The sequence below is a fragment of the Macrobrachium rosenbergii genome, chromosome 14 (assembly GCF_040412425.1).
Source record: "Macrobrachium rosenbergii isolate ZJJX-2024 chromosome 14, ASM4041242v1, whole genome shotgun sequence".
Lineage (NCBI taxonomy): Eukaryota > Metazoa > Arthropoda > Malacostraca > Decapoda > Palaemonidae > Macrobrachium > Macrobrachium rosenbergii.
The window spans coordinates 10013595-10036199 of record NC_089754.1 but is presented as its reverse complement, the minus strand read 5'-3'; the positions used below and the strand labels follow the sequence as shown (position 1 = coordinate 10036199).

At 40.7% G+C, this 22605-nt stretch overlaps 1 protein-coding gene across 6 annotated transcripts in view; it reads left to right on the top strand.

Annotated features, from left to right (window-relative positions):
• The first annotated feature begins 4361 nt into the window (after positions 1-4361).
• The window catches only part of LOC136845715 (uncharacterized), an 893447-nt gene continuing 875203 nt past the window's right edge, over positions 4362-22605 (top strand). For 2 of the 6 annotated variants that reach the window (XM_067115902.1, XM_067115900.1), the window contains exon 1: positions 4548-5062. The gene's annotated coding sequence lies outside the window, so the exon portion shown is untranslated. Of the gene's footprint in view, positions 5063-7011; positions 7120-22605 lie in introns of those variants that run through there. The other 4 variants (XM_067115907.1, XM_067115903.1, XM_067115908.1 and 1 more) reach the window with 4 other exon arrangements.

The following is a 22605-nucleotide window of genomic DNA, read 5'->3' as shown; positions in this document are numbered from 1 at the left end:
ATAAGGTACTGGCATAAAAAAAGTTAACTTTCAGCCTCTAAATTTTCATTAATAAGTTCATATCTTACAATGTGAAATCTATTTAGTAAGACGAGAGTTTAAACTAGATGCAGTTTTAAATATACCATACACGGCTGTTTGCATGTAGTTGTAAGGCTATGGAGTGGCTAGTTAAAAACCTAACCATGTAACATTTCCAGAATTTTATATTTTAAAGAAGAAATGGCTGTTTTGTTTCATAGAATGAAAAAATGTGTTACTCGCTTTTTCATTTAAATAGTCGGAGTCAGATCTAATTCTTTAATGTGTCAGTGTTCCAAAAATTGTTGTTGTTTGCCACAACTCACGTCGGTTAATTCGGTTTTTTATTTTTTTTTATTTTGCAGGTATGGTCTTTATCAGGAAGCAACCATGACCCAGGCCACAGATGTAAGCCAAATCTGATAGAACTCTTCAAGTCGGAACAATAAGTTTAGATTCGCCCTGATGTGGGACTTTTCTTCCTATGATTTCTGCATAATTCTCTTTTGCCTCATCCGTCCAGAAATGGTAAAATTTGGGTTTGTTTTCTTCACGTCATTTTTAAGCTCTATACAATCTCTGAGTTGAGCTTTTCATAAAGAGAAGTTTTTCATTCACAATTTCATTACATTACCACACCATCTTACATGTAATCTCATTAAGTCCTTGAATATTCCCAGTCGTCATATGTATATATATATATATATATATATATATATATATATATATATATATATATATATATATATATATATATATATATATATATACAGAGTGTTTTGAAATTAGAGGCTTTGTACCCAAATAGAGGGCCGATCGTTAAAGGGTTTCTTGGTAGAGTTTTAAATTAATAGCCGAAATATGACGATTGATGATTTTAAATAATTCTTCATAAAAGGATTTTTTATGTATTAGTGGAAGACTGGCAAAAAGGACAGTTTTGGAACAGTAGACACATCGAATTTTGGACTGAAAACTTTGGTAACGTTCCTAAAAAAACAGTTTGGATGGGAAGCAATTGTCAACGAAATACTTCTGTAGATATATTATTTCCTCGTGGAAAGAGATTCAGTTGGAAGTCAAACTAAAAGCCCCATTTAATAGTCGATGATGAATTGAACATAAAAGTAAGAAAGCAATGGCTTTAAAAGTTAGATCCCAGACCCGTAAATGTGTTTTTTTATTTATAAAATCGTGCTATTAAAACGATCATTATTCTTAATAAAAACAGGGATTTCCGTCCAAGCTCTGGTTGGATGTGGACGTACTTAGGCTGCTCTCGTCGCCGGCTTTTCGTTGCTAGTGGCACACCTTCAGGTTTTGGATTATAAAAAGGATTAATGGAAATCATGGCAAGTAAACCTTGTATTCTTGGGCGTGTCAATTCGGTTGAATTGCACTTTAAATCCACTGTAACCTATGACTTGACATGTGATGTAATTTTTGACATGTTAAATATCCGAGACACGGAAATCGTCGGATTTTAACTAATGCCTCCGAACAGGGTTGTTGTTAAGTTTTTGAATTTTCTATTGAATAATGAAGATAAAACATTCCAAGTAGGTGCAAAGGATTCAGTAAGAATAATAAACCTTAATAGTACTCAAACGTATCAATCAGAGGAGCCCGTTTGAAATGCAGAATGGCATTTTAGAGAATTTTTTGAGTCGTTATGGGAAGGTTTACGGTATCAGAAATAATATTTTTTGTACACGGACAAGGTAAAAATCTACTGAGTGGTGTGGGGACTACAAAAATGGATATCAGAGACAACATTCCTTCATCTATAAGTATATATGGATTTAAAATTAACTTCATATACAGTGGATAGAAAAAAACTGTCGTAAATGTGGCAGTTCAGCGCATTTAGCCATAGGTTGTAAAAATAGTGACAGCAATATTCAGTCATATAACGTACAAGATTTTCTTGCTTTGGAACCTGTGCAAAAAGTGGATGTGGTTGCTGAAAGAAAAACAACAACACTGGAAGAAAGGAAAACGAAGTTATGAATCAATCTGATATCGCCTTGCTTAATGCACCATTAGTACATGATACAAATCGTGCAAAATCTGATAAAGGAAATTATAATGATAATATACTACTGGATAACAATGAGACAAGTGATAGTTGCATTGTGCGTGAGTCTACGTTCCTATGCTTGGAATCTGATTCCCCCTCTACGCAAAGTAGTCATAATGAAGTTTCTTGCGATAAGGAACCCTTATTGAATACCACCTATTTCAAGTTCCTTGTATTCATCAGTGGTTAAATCATCTGGTTCTCGCCTTCCACTCGACGAGGAAAACTTAAATGTGAAAACTTGTCCGGTCTATGAACCTAACACCGATGACAACATGGATACTGAAAATATCAGTGGATATTTTAATCTGCAGGAAAATACTCATAAAAATGATGAAAAGTCAGAACATGGGAAATGGAATTTAAAACTTGAAGATGGTAAACTGAAGGAATTCAGCAACAAATGAAAAAGAAAACAACACATAATCCTTTATATCATAATGTCCTTAACTATAGCGACATTAAATGTTAATGGTTTATGCAGTAGAGACAAGCAACTGAAATTACGAGCGATGTTAAACTACCAAAAAATTAACACTTCTTTTGCAGGAGCACAGTTTGAAAATGTCTCTCTCCTTGTTTGATACTTTCAATATTCATGAGGTAATTTTCAATCCCACAGTGTTATCCAAAGGTAGGACGTTAATAACGGTAACTAAACGGAAAAGTATTGAGATTATTAAACAAGATACAGATGTGGAAGGGCGTATTATCGGTGTACAGATACGTTATAATAGCTCTGAATTCATTATTCTGAATGTTTATACTCCCTCTGGGGCGAATAATGTTCTCAGAATTTACCATTTTATATGAGGCATAGAATAGACAACATCATTTTAGGCGGAGACTTCAACTTTGTTGTTACCGACAGAGACTGTAGTCATTAGGGTCACCATATAATGTCAAAAACGTTGTTATCTTTAATCAGTCATTTAGGTTTGAAGGATACTTACTACTTTCGAAAAGGATTACCTGAATACACTTTTGTAAGGAAAATTGATGGGTCTCTCCTTTACATGTTCTATTTAAGACGCATTTTTGATAATATTCGTAATGTAACCACAGTACCTGTCTCATTTTCAGACCATTGTATGGTCGTTATGGAAATTAACTGTGGAATATATCACAAAGGTTCTGATTATTGGGATGGAAACTAAATAACAATGTATTAAAATATGATGGAGTCAAGTGTATTTTTAGTACTTTCTGGCATTATTTGAAATGCAAGAAAAGTCTGTTTGAAAATTTGTTAATCTGGTGGGACTGGATGAAAAATGAATGTCAAAATTGGTTGATAGTTTTATCCAATAGGATTAACAATGAAAAATATTGTCTTATAAATCTATTACAGGCACGGCTGAGAAAATTGTATTTAAAACATGATTGTACTGCTGGAGAATACCTTAATATTCAATCCTTAAAAGGCAAAATTGAAAGTGTAAGGAATGAAATTATGGAAGGAGTGAAAATTCGAGCTAAGATCGATCAACTGAATAAAGGAGAGAAAGTGTCGTCTTATTTATTAGGAAGCAAAAAAGTAAAACCTCAACTCGCTTCTTTAAACAAATTAATCTTAGAAAATGGAAAGACACTTGGGTCTCAAAGTGACTTATGTTCTCATATTGTTAATTATTATAGTAGTCTCTTTAAGAAACTGGAATGTAGAAAGAAGGATATGAATTATTTTCTTAGCAAGATTCACAATGTATTAGATGGGCATGATAGAAAATTTTCAATGAAGAAGTGAACAGTGATGAAGTCAAGAAAGCTATTTCGTCATTTAATAAAAATAAAACTCCTGGTAGAGATGGTCTTTCCATTGAATTTTATCTTACTCTCTGGGATATTATAAAGAATGACTCTGTAGAGGTATTGAAATACACGAGAACACATTATGAGTTATCGGTATCTCAAAATCGAGGTGTAATTAAATTAAATACTGATTACAAAATCTTTACGAAAATATTAAAGAACATGCTTCACTTAGTAATTGATAAGGTGGTCTCCAAACTTCAATCGAGGCGTGTAGCATTAGAGGGGCTTCTCGCCACAACTTTTGAAAATGGCTTTTTTCGTCTTATCATCTTCCCAACATATCTAACTTTCATATGGGAAGGTGCAAGAGGCCCCTTCCATACAAAAACATGGGGTAAATGATCCTCTTTTATGAGTATGATTTTCAACCTTCTGGCCAGTAATTGCAATCGAGTGGTAGTTTGTAAAACAGAAAGGCCTTTCGCCACTCAGCTCCTGGGATGCCAAGTTGGTACCGAACGGCAGTAGTTTCAGCCTTCCGTAAACAAATCGTGTGGTTTCTGCCGCTATTTTAACATTATTTTGTGAATTTGCAGCTTGTTTTTGCCTTAATTATGTCAGAAAATACTAGTGATTCTGTAGGTAATAGGTAAGTGCCCAATGATCGTGTGTAAAGGCGAAAATTACGGTCGTCTCACCACTCAGCTCTGGGAACACCAAGTTGGTACCGAACGGCCGTAGTTTCAGCCTTCCGCGTAAACTTTAAACAAATCCTGTGATTTCTGCCGCCATTTTTACTGATTATTTTGTGAATTTGCAACTTCAGTGATATTTGTGTGCATTCATTATGTCAGGAAATACTAGTGAATCTGTGGGTAATAGCCAACTGGCCAATGATTGTGTAAAAAGGCGAAAATTAGTGTCGTTTTATGTGCGGGTATTAGCAGTGGTAGGCCTAGTGGTAGCAGTGGTGGTAGCCCTAACAATAGCATGCAAGGTAAAGAAAACAGGCCGTGTTCGTGTTGCCAACAAGAAAGAATGGGCACAATATGTGGCAAAATGTTTCTAACCCATAGTCATCATTGCACACGGCCTACCTCTGTAGATGACGAACATGAAACGGAAAAGGACTACGGTTTAGAAAATGAATAACTGTTGATGAACAAGGAACTATGGAACTGCTATCGACCACAAGTTACTGACAAAGTGAGGGTAATCCTTTTCCTTTCCATTACAATTGAATTTTTCTTTGTTTATACTCTGCTTTGTATCAGGGTTTGTACTTTTTTGGGTGCACCTACAGTTTAGTTGGCCAAGGTTGTCGTGTAGGTTCCAACTAGGAAACTGGCGGACGAATACCAACAAGACAAACTTTCCTCAAGTGTCAGGCCCTAACCTAACCTAACCAGGCCGGGGGCTTTGCCCCTGGACCCCCCCAGAAAGCGTGGGGTCGCGAGCAGGGTCGGGTCGCGGAACTACTTACCTTGGCGGAGTGACTGTAGTCCGGGCAGGTGTTGCATGGCCTGGCCAACTAAACTGTAAACTACCCCTTTTTTTTTTATGAAAATTACTACAAAAACATCAGTAGGAACAATAGCAATAATATTAAAAAAAATAATAATGATTTTTTATATATAATAATGCTAAAAATAAACAATGGTAATACTGATAATATTAATGAGAGAGAGAGAGATAACTGTTATAAAGATTGCTCAATGTTTTCGTCTGTATGTTTAAAAATAGCGTATTATTTGCAATAAAAACTTAATAATTATAAAGTAATAAGCATTACACACAGTATGTAAAGACTAAGTGATCAAAAATTCCGAAAAACTAAAAAAATACCATAATTATACCTTTATTATCCCCCCCCTTTTTTCCCCAAAAAAGGGGGTGGGGTTGAACCCTAATTTTTTTATGCATACTGTTATATTTCTGATTGCAAATACTTCCTCTCATACAAATTTTAACTGTATCTTGAAAAATAAAGAAATTATAGCAGGTTGACGTTCCAAAACTTTGATGGCTTATAACTCAAAATTTTTTTGGGGGGCGAAAGGCCCTTCTAATGCTACACGCCTCAATTCTGTGTTGGCTTTGGAGAGTCAATTTTTTATTGTAATAACATTATTAGAGATATGATTCATTATGTCAATAATGAGAAATCAAAGGCAGCCTTGCTCAGTCTAGACTGGTCTAAGGCCTTTGATAGAATAAATATTGATTTTCTATTAAGGGTTATGCAGATATTAGGTTTTCCAGTTGAATTCATTAAAATTATTGAGACACTTTAAACAATATAGAGCAGTTATTAGTTTTAATGGTACTTTATCTCTTGAAATTGAAGTCCAAAGATCTGTTAGACAAGGATGCCTTTTGGCCATAGTTCTGTTCTGTATTTTTCAAGAAGCTTAAAAAGCCATTCAGTACGACGGTGAGGTGCAAGCTCTTGATCTTCCTAATAAGGTGATAATCAAAATAATAGGTTTTGCAGATGACTCTCATATATTTATTACATCAGATAACGCTTTAACAAAGTGTCTTGAAATTGTGAATAAATTCGAAAATGCAACTGGAACCTTGCTTAACAAAAAGAAAACCATTATCGTGGGTCTTGGCTCATGGTCTGACAGAAGTAATTGGCCAATTTCATGGATACAGTCAGTAAAACAAATAAGGATCTTGGGTATAAACCGTCAGAATAACTTTGGAAAAGTGTGTGAAGAAAATTGGTTACGTGTTGAAAAAGTGCAAAAGACTTAATATGCTAAAGCCTAGATTTTTAACCTTATTTCAAAAAGCCATAATTGTGAATTGTTTAGTTTTATCCAAGGTGTGGTATGTAGTTCACTCACTTCTTCCTAGTAAGTCACATATTAGTAAAATTGAGAGGAAGAAGAACCATTTATTGTTTACAAACGCTGTTTGGAACGCTCTTTGCATTTTGTGATTTTTAGACTGTATTTTGAGGTTTTTTCTCATGACACTGGACTACAACCTGTGAGTAAGATGGCAGTGAACTAATTAGTGCTTCAAGTTAACTTTTTTATTGCATAGACTCTTTATTTAGATCTAGTTTGCCTCGATACACCCTCTAGGAGTTTTCATGCCGGGGGCTTCAGGCAAGACCACCGAGAAACAAGGCCTGTTGGTTATGACGTCATGACATGATGACGTCGACCCTGGTGGTCCGAAGCTAGCGATTCTTTCTCTCTCGAGCTTCCATCCTGTGCATCATTTGAGTACAAGGATTTCTGATAATTGTAAGTACTAGCTCGTCGCCTGTTTTTACCTTGGAAATGGTTTTTTCTACACTTTTAGGGCTCTTGATACTGGCGTTGAGTTTGTTTGTTGTCAACCAACTGTTATTTGCACCCTAACTCTACTCAGCAGTAAAGGGGATTGTGGGAATTCGGAGTTTTGGTGGGGAGAGCACAGAAATGGAGTGGACATGTTTACGTTGAGGAGGCACCCTCTGGAGGGGAAAATGAGAGAGAGCCATTCGCCAACAGGAGGGAGTTATATGCATTTCGCTGTGTTTAGTACTGGCATTGGGTGGATGGAATGTCCCTTCGCCATGTTTAGTACTAGCCCGGGGGGTACCTATATGTTAACAAGTTATTGCACTTGCCAGACGGGATATGAACCATTCCAAACAGATGTACCCGTGCTCTGTCTTGTGAAGATCGCGTATGGAAACCCCTTGTTGAATGGACTTCAGGGGTTAATTACGGATTAATTACATTCGTGCGACAAAAATTGAAGATAAATCCATAATCAGCAACCAAAAAACTGTAGAAAAAGTCAAGTTAGAAGGAAATCGCCACCATGGAGCTACTACCTAGATCTACCGGATTTATCGTGGTTCAGATGTTTTATTTTTTAATTGGACTGTAAAACTTACATGGCATAATGAAGTAGCATGCCACGGATATATCGTGTGTGTTTTATCAGACGAACTTACTGTGGTAAGTAGGTAAACTCAGTAAAACTAAGTATCAGCTCCGTGTTGGGTATTACCTTGGAAATTGACTTCTATAATATTTTGGTTGCTTATCAAGAATTTACTGTTATTTTTTGTCAGTTGACTGTAATTAGCCTCAGAACTGATTATATTTTTGCTATTACGCATGCGCAGCGGGGTGGAGCCCCTGGCTGAGTAACACAGGCTACTAGGTTAGGTTAGGTAGGGTACGTTAGGTTAGTATGGTTCCTTTTGAAATAGATTTCCCTAGCCATTCCTTTCTTGAACATGTGGCTCCCTAATGCCTCTCATATTTCGCGGAACCATTCCATACAGTCCGTGCGGAGCTAATACTTAGAAATACTTAAACTCAACACTAAGTTCACTGCTACCAGTATTTGACTTTTGCCTCTGGATAACATTACGATAACTAGTGATGAATAATACCTTGGATTCCAGCGCTTGGATTCAAGCCTAAATTTCATATTCCATTCCGTTCCACTTTAGGATAACTTTCAACTGCAATATAAAGTCTGTACTCATCACAGTGGAACCAGCACTGAATTTTACTGGTATATCATCATTCATTTATTCATTATCAATCGTCATATCATGAATTTGTATATTTCAACATCATTATGGCACTGAATAAGCCTGATGGGTTCCGGCGCTTGGTCTTCAAGACCTAAATTTCATAATCAGTCAATCAATACGCCATGTCGGGAGCGCAAACAAATAGGCTACAGTTAGGTTTGTCCGATAAGGTAACATAAGTTAGGCCTGTGCAAGTATAGCCTACACCCAAGTATAGCATAAGAAAGCTGTATCCTGAAAAAGGGATTTAGGTAGGTGTTGTGAGCAACAAGGTAAAGCACAATATAAAGAAAGACTGGTTTTGCCTAGATTGAATTTTGGTAGGAATTCATATAAACTAGACTTAACAGAATCTAATATAGGCTAGCCTATGTCAAACTCCTCCCAGTGTAGCCTACATCAAAGAACTCTCAGTGTAGCCTACATTGGTAATTCTATAGGAGAGGGCCACACCAGTTTCTATGTGTTAAATAGCTTAAAATTCTAAAACAACACTATATCTGTGCTTTAGTATCATTTAAATAAGTGAGGAAATCCTTACAACCACCAACAATCTTGGGGGACCACAGGTGGGAACTGGGGTTTTGGGTGGGGGAGACAAAGTTGATGAAAAGCTGGGGAACGTAGGGGAAAAAAAGTTAATAATAAAACCACTTGTAGACTGGAGTTTAAACCTAGGATCTGCTGTCAGCAAGGGGGTGGCTGAAAGGTGCGTTGTGCCTTATCTAGGAAATTAAAGATTCTTATCAAGCACATTTGTACTGGCAGTGGGTATTGTTGCGCTGCATGCGCCCGCCATGGGTACCGCTGATATGTAAAGTACCCCTAGTTCCTAGAATTACAACTGTGACTTACCCAACTATGATGGAGTATATAGCGAAGTTGCTGCATGTAAGAATGAATGCAGACGATTTGAGGAGTCACTGTGATGAATCTTGAAATATGCAGAGCGAAATAACTTATGAAGTGAGCCTTACGATGCCAACACTTGGGAAGTAACTCCTTGAGATTGCGCCACCTTCGTTCGATTGTATTAGTATGGGCACATGTGGTGGGGTCCACAAAATTGATACTATGATTTACCGTAAGGTGCTTGTACCCCTCTTCCTCCAAACAATTATATGCTTTCCAGCAATCTGAGACAATAGTAGTTCCCTCATGAATATTGTCTTTAATAACACATAGTAGTGTTTCACAATCCCTTTGTTCAACAGGCACTACAAAAAATTCTTGTGATTCTTGGCAAATTCCGCCAAAAACCCACTGTCCCTCAATTATGTGTCCAACATTATACTTACGTCGTCCAAACTTTGACTCGTCAGTTTCCACGATGCAGTCTGGACCACCAATTTTCTTTGAGTGTCTGAAAACCCAATTCACTACCACCTCTCGACAAAATGACGACCAGTCCGAAGTTGTCACGTCATTTAATTTAAGTTCAGATCGCACTATCTTATAGGCAAACCAGTCTTGCAACCACAGAAGTACAAACTTTAACTTAGTCTCAATATCAAGTTTGGATCGGTAAAACCAAGCGTTCATGAATATAGACACTTTAAAATTACACCTTTTTCTGTGGCGTCCTTCAGTGATGTAAGATTTATCACAATGGAATACACACTTTTTTTATATCAACTCTACAGTTAGAATTACGCAAACCACAATGTTTTTCTGATAAAATTACCCCATGGTCTTGACAGTATTTAAGAAACATTTCAGTGCTACAACTATAAAAATAAAAAAAATTGACCTTAAGTTATGACACAGCTTTCACATCTAATAGGTAAGTTTTCTGCCGGAACACTTGCACTTGTAGAAGCTACTGCCTTGATGATGAAGAACAAAATAGCCGTGCGAGAGTGAAAATTTTGCATATTAATTTTGTAACAATGGCTCACAGGGAAATAGGAAAGTAAAGAGATTTAGCCTGTGTGCATTGTGTTCGTAACTTTTTTACTTATTTTTTTAGGCCCTTGCATGTGCATGCAGATACAGACATCAGTCAGTATGGGACTCGGTGAGAGATGGAGCTCTCTCGACTTAGTTTTTTTTCGCGAGTTTTTACATATTAAAGTGACTTTTTTTGGGACTAATAAGCGTTTCCTCAATGAATAGTATCTACGAATTCTGTTCACTATTCTCAGTAACTCTAGGTAACTACTTTTGTTTAGAAACCAGTGCGTCCCTTTCCTATAGAATTACTCCTGCATCAAAGAACTCCCAGTGTAGCCTATGTCACACAACTCTCAGTGTAGCCTATCGTCAAAGAACTCCCAGTGTATCCTATGTCAAACAACTCCCAGTGTAGTCTATGTCAAACAACTCCCAATGTAGCGCTACCTATGTCACAGAACTCCCAGTTAGCCTATGTCAAACAACTCCCAGTGTAGCCTAGGTTCGTCACAAGTGAATTACAGTATAGTGATCAGGAAATAGGCATGTTACCATTGCCAGTAGTCAAAGGTAAGGGACAAACCTTACTGGACTTAGATTGGTTAAGGTGATTAAAATTAGACTGGCCTAGTGTTCTAAGGGTTACAGGTACAAAACAGAAGGGATGTCAGTAACTAACCTAGCCTCATGGCATTACTCTGTTTTAATGGTCATATATACATGTTGTACAAATATTGAAAGACCATCTTTCCTCTTCCATAGGTAACAGTTGAGTACAGATTAATGAAATAGCATACTGTACACCACAATACCTACCTACAGTTAAGGCTAACCACATAGTACATGCGTTTGTTCATGTTTCTGAAGTACGTCACTTAGGAGATTTAACCCAGAGGTTTTAACGAATATCACTGAGCCTATTTTGAAAAATGAGAGCTGACATTGCTGAGTGGCCTAAAACCTGCAATGGCATTGCTGTTATAAAAGTGGAAAAAAGTTTTTTAAAAAATCAACATTCAAACTTAGTTTTCAAGATCAAGAGTAAATTTTTGTTCATCCTGGTAATTTTTCTCATTGCCTGAAGTTTAGTATGCAACCATCAGAAAATAAAAAAATATTATCATATATAAATATTGGAATAGTAATGATCAGAACAAAAAAAATTTCGTGATATAATTGAATATACAAATCATTCTGTAATGACAAAACAGTGATTGAAGCTAATGAGTTAATATTTTTATTTTAGTTGTATTGTACATTTAAATTGCGATGATTTTGGTATATAAAGATTGTACAAATAAAACGATTAAAGTCAACACTTTGAGAAAAAATATTATCAGAAAATGATGCATTATGAATTCAGCTTTTGAAAAACTTCATGAGTAAAAAAGTTTTTTCAAAAATTCACCAAAAATAAAAATATTGTCCACCTTTAGAGACTTTCCAATTGTGCCAAAATGATTGAAATTGATTGAATATTACTAGGCTGTAAGTTTTTTTTTAGCTTACAATTGCATTTTTTGAACCATTTGGATCGAGTTAAAGTTGAGGTCAAAGGTTGATTTTTTTAGATATTTATCGTTATTTCGATGTAAATATAAAAAACTGTGAAGAGCTGGAAAAGGAATGATATAATTTTGCTGTATTCTAAATGAAACGCACATTTTGATGTATAACACTTTATGTAACGAATGATATGAAACGGCGTAAAAAAAATTACGGCAAGCTGACGCAAGAAATGACAGGATTTTCAGCGGAGTGCAATAATTGTGAAGACAAATATGTGGGTGGAGCGAAGGAAAATTATTTTTTCAAAAATTCACCAAAAATCTCAACTCATATTGTGCTAGAGACTTTCCGTTTGTTGCAAAATGAAGGTAAATGATTGATTGTTACTCGAATGTAATAATTATAGGGCTTACGGATGCGTTTTTTCGATCATTTCGGTCGAGTCAAAGTTGACCGAATGTCAGAAGATTTTGTCAGTTATCGTGATTTCGGCGAAAATATTATAAAAACTGTGAAGAGCTAAAGGAATGACATATTTTTTGTTGTTATTCTACATGAAATTTCAGACTGACATTTTGATGTATAACACTTTATGTAACGAATAATATGAAACGGAGAAGTAAAAATTACGGCTTGAAAGCTGATGCAAGAAATGACAGGATTTTCAGCGGAGTTCAAGTTTAAAAGTAACATGTAAATATTTACGCATAGGAGATCTTGAAAATTTTTTTCAATCTTCACCAAAATTCTAAATATTGTGCTAAGAGACTTTCCGTTTGTTGCAAAATGAAGGTAAATGATTGATTGTTACTCGAATGTAATAATTATGGCTTACGGATGCAAAAACTTTTTCGATCATTTCGGATCGAATAAAAAGTTGACCGAATGTTAAAATTTTGTCAGTTATCGTTTTGATTTCAATGTAAATATTAAAACACTGTGAAGAGCTAAAGGAATGATATTTTTTTTGTTTGTATTCTAAATGAAATAACTAAATAGCACATTTTGATGTATAACACTTTATGTAACGAATAATATGAAATGGCGAAAAAAAAAATTACGGCAAGCTGACGCAAGAAATGACAGGATTTTGATGGAGTTTATATTTTTCTTTGAGTCTGGCAGGAAAGTTTTTTTTTCAAAAATTCACCAAAATTCTAAATATTGTGCTAGAGACTTTCCGTTTGTTGCAAAATGAAGGTAAATGATTGATTGTTACTCGAATGTAATAATTATTACTTATTTTACGGATGCGTTTTTCGATCATTTCGGTCGAGTCAAAGTTGACCGAATGTTAAAATTCACTTTGGATGCTGGGTCCTTCTCCAGCATCCCAGTCTAAAAACTCGCCTAACACGTTTCACTTCCGACAGGCAGTATGCGCCTTTCACGGTCCTGACGCCATTTTTGACATCTCTGCAAACGTTCTGTTGCATATGCGAATACGCTAACACTTTCGCAAAGTTCAACAAAACACGTCTTTTTTTTTATTCAAAAGTTTTTCCCGCAAGGTGCTGCTCTGATGCTCTCTGATGCGAGATAAAATGTTAATAGAAGCGCATGCGCGTCTGGGTGACGCTCAGAAACAAAACAACAGCTGGATCCGTGAACTCCCAGCATCCGCCGAGGCGAATGACATGTAAAATTTGAAATCTTCCGCAAACTAGGCCTACAATTATTTTTCCGCGAATATTTAAAAAAGCATTTTCAGTCGATGTTTGAATTTCCATCCTCGGCATTCGAAAGACAATTTTGTATCGACGTTTAAAACATCCAACAGGCGTTTAAGGGTTAAAATTCAACAGAGGTTCGTGATACTCCAATATCACTGAGCAGATATTGAATGAACATTTATGCTTAGAGAGCTGACATTGCTGAGTGTATTTGAAAAAACCTGATGGTTGCAATAGCATTGCTGTTATAAAATTAGTGATTTCAGCTTTTTGAATAATAATTTTTAGATGATCAATAGTTTTCAAACACTTGTCTGTGTTTGAAATTCATCTAAAATTTTGCCAATACAGTTAATGACTGAATAAATTTGATTGTTCATCAGAGCTGGTAATATTGTCTTCTTTGTTTTGTAATTGCTCCCCTCAAAGTTACAGACTCTTGAAAGATAAGGAATTCCTAATATTGCCGAGGTACTCTACCATCAGGAATGTGTGTCTCCAAACAGTTTACCCCAGCATCAGAACAAAGTGACTCAAATTTCCTGATGTACATAAGAATAAATGTAAATCATTACTGCCCAATGACAAAACAGTGATACTGATGGTGGACGGAACTCACTTGAAACCACATTTTTTTATGAAAAAGGTGGAAATTCAGTACATTTGTTGAGATGTATCAGGAATAATTGGCTTGGCCAGAAATATACAATAAAAACAATGAAGTTCCCACAGTCCTCCTTTGATGGAAATCATATTTTAGAAAATGAAATTCATTATGCACCATTCAGCTTTTTGAAAAAACTTCATGAGATAGAAGATGGTTTACTCTGGAAACATTCATATAAATTGTCATGAAAAGCATTCTCCTCCTCCACCTTTGAGAAACAAAGTGTTCATTTAGTTTTACAAATATTCATTGAGTATCTCATTCAAGCTTTACTAACTCTTGGAAAAAATCAGTTTCCCTTTTCATTCGGAAGTTGCAGATTGTCAATTTTTTTTTACATTACATTTGGACAATAATGAATACAAAATCCCCATATAAAGGTCAAAGGTTGAATAATAGATATGCTGCTAATGTCATCCAGAGACAAAAGTCAAATATCTGTTGCAGAGAACTTATTGGTTGAGTTTACCTACTTGCTGTAATAAGTTCATCCAATAAAACACACAAGATGTATCCATGGCACACTACTTCATTATGCCATGTAAGTTTTACGGTCCAGTTAAAAAATAAAACAACAGAACCATGAGAAAACCTGGTACGCAAGTGATGTATGGGAAGGAAGGTAGAGAAAGAACTTAAACCAAAGACTTCAATTGTTTTCAAGTTTTCCTGTCCCTGAAATTATGACTCCGCATGTGATATCATATTCAATAAATTGAAAATAAATGAATGAGGCATATGAGGATTCAGAATATACCAAACAACAGAGTTGCTGTGAAATTTCTTGAGGCTGATGTTTTTGATGTCTTCATAAGAGAGTATGAAGACAAAGTGATTAATTTTGGTAACGGGGAAAAGGTCCTAGTAGTTAATTTGAGCAGTGTGTATACTTCTGTATCAATACTGTGGGACTGTGGGAGTAGCTTTCGTGCGGGCAGGACGTGTCTGTGAAGTGCTTAGTGAAAAGTGCCTGACTTGCGCGATGTTCAAGGTGAATACGAAGAAGAGGAAGGAAAAAGAGAAAATAAATATTGTAGAAATTAAATCAAGTTAAGGGAAGATCAAACTATCATACGAACATTATCTCATAATTATCGAAGCAGCACGTAAAGATGGAACACTAAATAAGATACTGGAGAAGGATGAGTCATCCCAAATCGAGGGAGATTCAGCAACCTGTGGACATTGCTCTGGAGAAGTTGATGAGGAAGGAACTTGCTGTGAAATGTGTGACGTATGGTTCCACTATGAATGTTCAGGTATTGAGGTCAGATACGCACCCATACTTTGTAGTGATAACATATTGTGCATCTGTAATAATTGCAAGAGGCCTGAAAAAAGAACACAAAAAACTTATTGTAGATGAACTTGAAGAAATAAAAGAAAACACAGAGATATTACTGAAGTTGATTCAGGATTCAGCTCGGAAAACCAGTGACGTAATGATCAACATAGATGAAATCCAAAACAAAATTGATAATTTTGATAAAGATGTAAAGACCATGACAAACTTGGACAAAAATTATGCTGAATCAATAAAGACAAAAAAAGTGCTTCTGATCAAATCTACAAACAAAGAGAGCACAGCAACTAATGAAAAGAGACAAATTATGAGTAAAGTAATGGTGCAAGTTGAACAGGTTAAGATAACAAGAAATGGACACTTATTTGTAAGATTTCCAGACAGGAAAAACTTAGAAAAGGCAAAAATAGATTCAGAAAATCAACAATTTATCAGTAAATGAGAAGGGTGAAATTAAACCAAAAATAAAAGTAGTCTGTGTCCCAAAGGATGACGATGACGTTGTCGATAACATTGTAAAGAGAAATCCATGATAGATATCCTTATTTCTGAAAATGACAGCGGGAAAATTGTAAAGGAAATGATAGCCAAAGATGACAAATATAAACACTATATCATCAAATGCACACCACAAATACGAAAAGCTATGGTAGAGGTGACAAATTGTGTACATTGTATAGCTGTTGCAAAGTATACGACTGTTTCACGCCCTATCTCAATGCTATAAATGTCAGTCGAGTTGCCAACATAGTGAACCTATGAATGTTCTAAAGTACAAGGTTTCTTGGTTTCTTTGCATTCCTTGGGTGTTTTCTTGATATTTTAGAGAGGTTGTCAAAATGACGACCTTGGGCAACTTTTGTTATAAGGCAAAAAAGTCCACCATTAGGGAAAAAACAACTTTCTCGATAACTCTGGATCTAAGCATGGAAATGAGAAGATAATGGTGCCTAATCCCATGTTTTTGAGGTCAAGGATGAAGATAAAAGCATTAAATATATTGTATCTTGCTTTTCTAGTATGTTAATGACAAATTCTTTATGTAAAATGGATTTAAATTGATTAAAAACAAAACAGATCTCACACTCGGTAAAACTGAAAATTTACTAGATAGGCTATACTTAATAAGAATATATAAAAATAGACCTCTATTGTAAGCTATTAACAACTCTAATGTAATAAAGTACTTTGCAAGGCCAAAATTACTCTAAAAATACATATGTAGTGTGTTTCATGAACATTGCTAATATATACATAAATAAGAAAAAAGGCTTAGACAGACATGAAAAATGGCTAAGACAAACATGCTGACGAGTCTTTCAAGGAAGATGAAAGTAAAGAAAATTATTTGTTCTAACTAATTATCATCAACATCAGAGATATCAGAACCATCAGTTTCTTCCAGCTGATCTAGTTTCATCAGAAAAGGGTTATAACATCCATCCACACCACACATGCAGTACATACTGCAAGATATTTTACTTTCGTGACGAGAACAAGTTGTATAACTACAGGCTTTGCCTTCTGCTTTGCAGCCACAACTAAGTATGTCTATCAGACCAGGAGGGGCTGGTGAAATAGTAGCAATAGCAGGGGATGGTGTTTTATATTTCACATTCCATCCAAATTTTTCAATATCTGCTGTTGGGGGTCGTGGTTGATCAGCCGCTTTCCATTATATCATTTGAAGGTGTGCTCTCTGTACATGGAGGAACAGGTTGGCATCTGTGGGAGGCAAGGCTATGATTCGCATTGGTTTTCCTTTTTTCCTTTTGTAAATCTTATGGTGGGCTGCATTCATCGAGATCCCCTGGGCATACCATACAATGCTGCAAAGAATTCCTGTCCTGCTTTCTTAAGATCATTTTCGGTAGCATTTTCCTCACCAAGTATTTCATCCAATGCTGGGAAATTCCCTGAATGCAAGATATTTAGAGCACTTATTTTCCCTTTACTGAATGGATGTTATACATTATCACAACCGGTCAGTGGATGTGTAAACGTCCCCGCTCAACGGGTTTTCTGTGGTGAACCTCCCATTTTCTGCGGTGCCTTTCCCACAAGCCTAGGTCACGCTAAATAGCCACATTTTCAGCTATGTAAATATGTATCTATTACTGATTTATTCATGCCTGTTTACGTTGTACATGTGTCAGAACATTATTGTGTCAATTCTTGTAATTTTACTTTTCATGTCATTTGTATTTACCTGTCCTGTGTCACATCAAGAACAATTGATCTCGGGTCACCTGTATCCTATTGTATGACGTCCACATGCCGCTTTATAAGGCGACCTGCTTTCCCAATAAACCAGCAGTACATGTCCACCTGCTCATTATTTTTCACCTCTTACAGTGGTGACCTCCTGGAGTGGTTCCCGAAGCCATTAGTGGACTCATATGGCGACCTAGTCTTAGCTTCATGAACTACCCCACGCCCCTAACGGCCTAATTACGGCATTCTAACAAAGTGTTCGGGCGTGCCGACCCTCGTCGGCAGATCACCAGTGTCATTAGTGGACCCACACGGCGCGCTCCCATGCGCGTATTGATGCAAGTATAACCCACTCCAAGTAAGAGTGCAGTAGTGAGTATGGACGCGGACATTCCCTCCCACATACAAATAACCGCAAACTTCGCGGACTCAGATATCTCCCTCACGCACAACCTGCCCGCGCCCTCCCCCACGCCGAGGCTCACGCGCTCCTCCACGCTGGTACCCGCCCCTGCACGCTGCCTGCCCTGGTGGGCCAAACAAGGTCCTCCCTCACCATAAAGCTGCCACCCTTCACACATGGCAACCCGTCATCATGGCTCTACAGGGTCGAGGGGCAGTTCAGGCTGGTGGGACTCACCGACGAGGTGCTGCAGGCAGACGTCGTTATCAACACCCCTCCTGAAGAGGTCTACAGGAAGCTCACCCCGTGGGTGTCTGCCGCAGGTCCTGCCACCTACGAAAAGCTGAAGGCTTCGCTCGTCGAGACCTGCTCTCTGCCGGTCGCTGAGAGGGCCGCCCGCGCCCTTGACCTCGTAAACAACCCTTGACATGACCAGAACCTCCGGGAGACCTGGAGTGTGATCCAGGACCTCCTCATCCTGCCTGGGATGGACGGCCAGCGGCAGGCAGTCGGAGATAAGCCTGTCAAGGGAGATCTTTCCCCATCAGCTCCTCCTGGAGGTTCGGACACAGATCCTTGAGCCTTATACAGTGCCGCTCGATGACCTGATCAGGACGGCGCAGCAGCTCACGGACTCCACGAGGGCAGCGAAGCGGGCATCCACTCCCGCACACCCCATCACCTCCCTCCAGCTGGAGGAAAGCTCAGAGGAGGAGAGAAGCGCCGTCACCAGGAGGCAGCCAACCTACCACCACAAGAAGTAACAACCGGGGCCTTGCTACTACCACCAGCGGTACTGCAAGGACGCCTAGAACTGTCAACCCCCCCTGCTCCTTCACCCATCCAAAAAACGGGGGAGGCAGCGGCCAACAGCACAGGCTGCCTTGGCAGAGAGGAACCCAGGAGCCCAAAACCAGTAGGGTTTTATGTCCGCGACACCATCTCCGGCAGGATGATGTTGGTCGACGCTGGAGCCGTATGATCAGTGTTCCCGCCATCCAGAGAGGACTGCAAACACCCGCCGGACCCGGCTGCCTCCCTGATGGCCGCCAACGGGTCCCCCATCCTCTCCTACAGCACCAAGCCCCTGTCGATCTCCATCCTTGGCCGGAGGTACAGTTGGAACTTTATAGTTGTGGATGTGAGGACCCCACTCCTGGGTGCGGACTTCCTCGCCCACTTCGGCCTGGTAGTTGATGTCGGTCGCAAGCGCCTGTTGGACACTGACTCCTGCCAGTCCCTCCCCTCGGCGACAGGCCCCAGCGCTCCCGCCATCTTCTCCGTCGCCCCTTACCAGTACACCCAGCTGCTGCAGGAGTTCCCCGACGTCTTCAAGCCCGAACTACGGCAGGTACCCGGGGCCCCTGCACAGCACGGAATCTACCATCACATTAAAACAAAGGGCCCCCGAACCAACGCAAAGTTCCGGAGGCTCCCCCCTCGGCGCCTTCAGGAGGCCAAGGTAGCTTTTGCCGAGATGGAGCGTATGGGCATATGCAGGAAGGCCTCCAGCCCGTGGGCCTCTCCCCTCCATATGGTGCAGAAACCAGACGGCTCCTGGAGACCCTGCGGCGAATACAGGCGGCTTAACCTCGCAACCGAACCGGATCATTACCCCCTTCCAAACATGCAGGATCTCACGGCCTCTTTTCACGGGGCCAAATTATTTTCTAAATTAGACCTTTTGAAGTCCTACTTTCAGGTACCAGTAGCTCCAGAGGACATCCCCAACACTGCCATCATCACTCCCTTTGGGTCCTATGTCTTTGCCTTCTCCATCTTCGGCCTGAGGAACACGGTGGCAGCCTTCCAGAGACTGATGGACAGCATCCTTGGGGACCTGAACTTCTGCGTCTGTTATGTAAATGACATTCTGATATTTTCCAGATCCGGAAGGTCCTGCAGCGCCTGCAGGAGAACGGCCTCGTCGTCAGGTTCGATAAATGCACCTTCGGCGTCGAAAGAGTCAACTTCCTGGGCCACGAGATATCCCCGGGGGGCATCCGTCCACTCGCATCGAAGGTCACAGCCGTTACCAGGTTCCCCACCCTTACCTCCGTCAAGGCCGTACAAGAATTCCTGGGGATGGTCAACTACTACAGGAGGTTCATCCCCGGGGTCGCAGACACCATGGCCCCCCTGACGGAGATCCTGAAGGGCCCCCGAAGACCTTAGTGTAGGGACCTGACCAACAGCAGGCCTTCTCCCTGACGAAGGCCGCCCTCACTGAGGCAACCGCCTTGGCCCACCAGGACTCCAATGCCCCCCTCCAGCTGATGACGGATGCCAGCAACGTCGCCTGTGGGGCCGTCCTGGAGCAGGTTGTCGCCGGAGCCCCCCAGCCCATCGCCTTCTTCAGCAGGAAATTCAGCCCCGCAGAGTCCCGCTACAGCACCTTCGACAGGGAACTGTGCGCATTGTATTGGGCAGTACGTCACTTCAAGTTCCTCCTGGAGGGTACGCCCTTCACAATCTGGACGGATCACCAGCCGCTGGTCCACGCTTTCACAAAGCAGGGGGACGCATGGTCTTCCAGGCAGCAGCAGCATCTCGCAGCCATCGTGGGGTTCACCTGCACAATCAAATGCCTCCCCGGCGGAAAGAACCCTGTAGCAGAAGCCCTCTCTCAACGCGGTGCAGCTCGGGATCGACTACGGGGACCTCACCCGGGAGCAGACCACTGACCCAGAGATTCCAGCCTACCACACCGCCATCACGTCGCTCAGGTGGAAGGACGTGCCCCTCGCCCCTGGGGGGCCAACACTGCTGTGCGACGTAAGCACCAGCCAACCCCGCCCACTGGTACCTGTCTCCCGCCGCCGTCTGGTGTTCGACGTTATCCACGGGCTGTCCCACCCCTCCGGCAGGACGACAGCCAACCTGTTGGCAGAGAAATTCGTCTGGCACGGTATACGGAAGGACACAATGGCCTGGGCAAGACAGTGCATCCAGTGCCAGACCAGCAAGGTGGGGTGGCACACCAAGTCGGGGATGGGCGAGTTTCCCCAGCCGGGGAGGCGGTTCGGACACATCCATGTAGATGTGGTAGGCCCCCTTCCCCCATCAGGCGGGGCCAGATATCTCCTGACGATTGTCGACTGTTCCACCAGGTGACCTAAAGCGACGCCCACGCAGGAAGCCACCGCCAGTGCGTGCGCCAAGGCCCTCCTCTCCAGCTGGATCAGCCGTTTCGGTGTCCCGGACCACATAACCACCGACAGGGGTCCTGCCTTCCTGTCCGAGTTGTGGTCCGCCCTGGCATGCCTGCTGGGGACCTCTCACCACAGCACCACCGCCTACAACCCCGCAGCCAACGGATTGGTGGAGAGATTCCACAGGTCCCTGAAGGCGTCCCTCATGGCCCACTGCACCGCCGAGGATTGGAAGTACCAGCTGCCTTGGGTCCTCCTCGGGCTGAGGACTGCACCCAGAGCCAACGGCGACCCTTCCGCAGCAGAAAAAGTCTACGGGGAGCCCATCATAGTCCCGGGCGAACTCATCATGGGGGATCCCCACAACCTGACAGTCCAGAGACTCTGTGACATGGTCGGGAAGTTCGCCCCCTGCCAGTGGACGTATACTGATAGGACGTCACCTTTCACACCTCCCAGCCTGTCCTCCACCACCCGCGTCTTCATCAGGAATGACGCCGTCTGCCCGCCCTTAACCAGGCCCTATAAGGGGGCCCTTCTGCATGCTGGAGAGAAATGCCAAAGCATTCTGGTTGGCCATACACGGGAAGGACGACTGGGTGTCTGTAGACTGCCTCAAGCCCGCCCTGTTGGAGGGAGACGCCGACGACACCACACAGCACCCTCCGCAGGCACCGTCGCCCCGCAGCCAGCCCAACCTGAAAGGAAGTCGCATGGCCGCCCCCAGAAGCATCCAGGCAGTGCCACAGACAGCCGCTCCTGCTCACACCGCAACCCCCACCTGACTTCACGGAGCCGCGGCACTCTCCGGTGGCCCAGCAGATACCTAGTTTGATCAGACGTTACCAAAGTCTTGGGGGGGCAGGGGGGGGTATTGTAAAGTCCCCTCTCAACGGGTTTTCTGTGGTGAACCTCCCGTTTTCTGCGGTGCCTTTCCCACAAGCCTAGGTCACGCTAAATAGTCACATTTTTATCTATGTAAATGCGTATCTATTACTGATTTATTCATGCCTGTTTACGTTGTACACGTGTCAGAACATTATTGTGTCAATTCTTGTAATTTTACTTTTCATGTCATTTGTATTTACCTGTCCTGTGTCACATCGAGAACAATTGACCTCGGGCCACCTGTATCCTATTGTACGCCTTTGTATGACGTCCGCATGCCGCTTTATAAGACGACCTGCTTTCCCAATAAACCAGCAGTACATGTCCACCTGCTCATTGTTTTGCACCTCTTACAAATGCATGCCCAACAACTGCAAACATTTAGGACCCAACTTTTTGCAAGTCTTATTTATATTAATGATTTCTCCATTCCAACAGTCCATTTGCACTTCACATTTTGAATGCGATTCAGCTTTCCAAACCCAGTAA